The sequence below is a fragment of the Belonocnema kinseyi genome, chromosome 8 (assembly GCF_010883055.1).
Source record: "Belonocnema kinseyi isolate 2016_QV_RU_SX_M_011 chromosome 8, B_treatae_v1, whole genome shotgun sequence".
NCBI lineage: Eukaryota > Metazoa > Arthropoda > Insecta > Hymenoptera > Cynipidae > Belonocnema > Belonocnema kinseyi.
The window spans coordinates 98,110,557-98,113,507 of NC_046664.1; the positions used below are offsets into that span (position 1 = coordinate 98,110,557).

The following is a 2,951-nucleotide window of genomic DNA, read 5'->3' on the forward strand; positions in this document are numbered from 1 at the left end:
GGAAACGGACTTGCTGTTAATTTATTCCTATAAATTATAGAAATCTTATTTTTCATACTTTTATTAATTATTCTTTTATTAAATCTAAAATATTTGAATTTTTGCGCGGTAAAAGACTGTCGGCTTGTTACATTGGGCCAACTAACAGCGCAAATGCATGTGATAATGTTAATATTTACACTTTTGGTTTTAAAAAAGACGTTTTTAAGTATTTTTACTTGCAATACCGGGAAAGTACAAGAGGTTGACGTCCAGTGAACAAAAATTTGTTTTAAAAAATGATGAAATGTGTGATTGTCGAGTGCAAATGTGGATACAGTTACAAGCAGTCACGCACTGAAACATGTAAATATATTATTGTGCCTAAGGATGAAAGAATAATAAAATTGGCAAATACCGATTTTTCGCGATGAAATATATATATTAATATTTCTCCATTGTTTTTTATTGGAAAACTGATTATTTTTAGAGTATATATACTTAAAAAATTAATTTTACCAATGTAAATAAATTGAGACAAAAAAGGCAGCCGGTTCTATTTTTATTAATTTTTAGATTAATATAGCACACAAAGTATTATTTAAATTTATATTTGAATTTTCCTTTTCTTAAAGAAAGCCGTTTAAATTTACTTATAATTATAGACGAATTATGAAATTTTCACCTTGTTTAACGTTAGTCATGAAATTTAAAACGATAATAAACAATTATTTCTTCATTTTCCTAAATATTGCTTGTGCAAATATGTTTTTGAAATTTGAAACCATAGTCAGAATGATTTCCAATTTACACCAATATTGCAAGATCAAAATCATAATAAAATTGAAAACTTCTATCGACTTCCTTTTTTGCCTCAATTTTTTATGTATCATATACAAAATAATATGATTAATAAAACAATAAAAACTATGTGCCATCATATTATAAACTGTTCTTTATATATTTAGCGATTTATAAAGCACTTTTATCAATGTTTCACCATTGTTATACTTTTTTAAATGTTCCTTTTTTATTCCATTTTTTACAGAAACAGCAACAAAAAGTCTTAGCAGAAAAATAAAGACTCTATGACTAAATCAATAAATTCAATTTCACTCCACAATTAAAAAAAAGGATGATAAAAATGACAATCATTTTCAAGAACTTTATTTTCCATGAAAGCTTTTCAATTTCATCGACCATGAAAAGCCTTGCTTTTTAGTAAAATTATCTTATTCAAGTAATATAATAATCATAATATTTCAATTTCAGTGCAATATTAACAAATCAATGATTAAACTTCAAGGAAAATGAATTTGTATACTAGTTCGTTCTTAGGCTATATATAATTTCATATTTTTTGCGTTTGCAACTCAAAACAATATTTTAAAAGTATTTTTAATGTTCAATTATTATTAATAAATAATCATATCATGTAATATTAATATAATTGAACCGCTGGCGACCAAAAGAGGATACGGCCGGATTCAGCCTGAGAAGTATTGTCCTGAGTGTCAATTTTAAAAATCTTTCTAATTTCAATTTTAAAGACTGATATTTGTATAGAATATCAAGGCGCATCTTTTTTTCATCTTGCAAAAATTTATAGGTTTTGTAGTTTTTGAGATAATTGGTAAAAAGTGGATTTTTTGAAAACGAAAAATTCCAATCTTTTTTCACTTCAACTCGCGCTAGTTTAGCCAATTTTCATCATTTCCCGAATTCTCCAATACAAAGTACGTGTTTAAGTTTTCTGAAACTATCTAAGAAAGAAAAGCGAGAATATTGTAATAAACAAAAAAGTTATTAATTTTTTTTTTTAGGCAATGCAAAAATCATGAATTTTAACCTTCAAGCGCTTCGTTTAGTGAACGAATTTTAAGCTACGGAAAGCTTTCAGTGAGAAAGTTGTTCATTAAGGTTCAAAGTTATTTTCTGGAAAGTTTTAGATCAATTGGATTAATAGTACAAAAATTATGAATGTTTTAAAATCCAAGCGGTAATCTTGACGCTGCCCAAAAACGTGCGGGGCCGGCTACGTACGCGCTGCAGCGAACGACATGAAGGTCAAGTCAATCTTACCAAAACAAATGCACAACAGTAACTCCAGATATTATCATTAAAATAATTTATTTATTAAACATTTAACATATAATATTATGCATATTATTGAACAAGAATAAATTAAACAATATTTTATTAGAAACTACTTTTAGTCATTTTCGTCACTCTCTTCAGTTTCTTCGGCATCTGGATTCTGAGTTTGTACTTTTAAAAAATATGATTCGAAAAATTCTTTTCCTTTAGCGCTTAAATACTGAAAGAGATTTTTTACATCGTTTATTTTGGCAGCTTTTAATCCAATTCGGGGCGGAGGACTTTTCGAAAGATTTTCTAGTTTAAGCGTAGGTTTAAAGAAAAGAGTGGTTGGATTTTGCAACTTATAGTTGTCAAAAACATCCACTTTTCCATCAGGAAAAACATGCAAAACAAACGCTTTGCTGATTTGGAAATTTTTTGGCTTTCGAATTTTGGCTTTGAAACATTTTTCAAAATCCTGCAGAAGATCTTCACACTTCTCGACCATTGTGAATGAAGGTGAACGATCATTGCAAATCATTTCTACATATTCAGCTTCAGTTTCAATTCGTTCTAATTTTTTCAGCTTTTGCGAATATGTGCCAAAATTCCTATCGCACTGGCAATAGGAATGGCCTCGAACTGGAAACACATATTTAATCTCGCTTTGCAAATAAATGGACAATAAAACCAAAAAATGAAACACTGTGTAGTTTTTATTTATCCCGGACATGAGTCTGAAAATAATGTTATGCTGTTGAACTTGTCCTTAGCAAATTCTTTTAATACCACGTATTTGATAAAACTGCAAACAGAGTTAGCACCCTTCTTTACAATTCCCTCAAGAATAGGGAACATGTAACTCTGGTTTGTAGTATGTACATGTACGTTAA

At 28.6% G+C, this 2,951-nt stretch overlaps 1 protein-coding gene across 1 annotated transcript in view; it reads right to left on the minus strand.

Moving 5' to 3' along the window:
- LOC117177729 (zinc finger protein 23-like) overlaps positions 1-2,951 on the minus strand; it is a 12,627-nt gene that overhangs the window by 6,211 nt on the left and 3,465 nt on the right. The window lies entirely within an intron of this gene.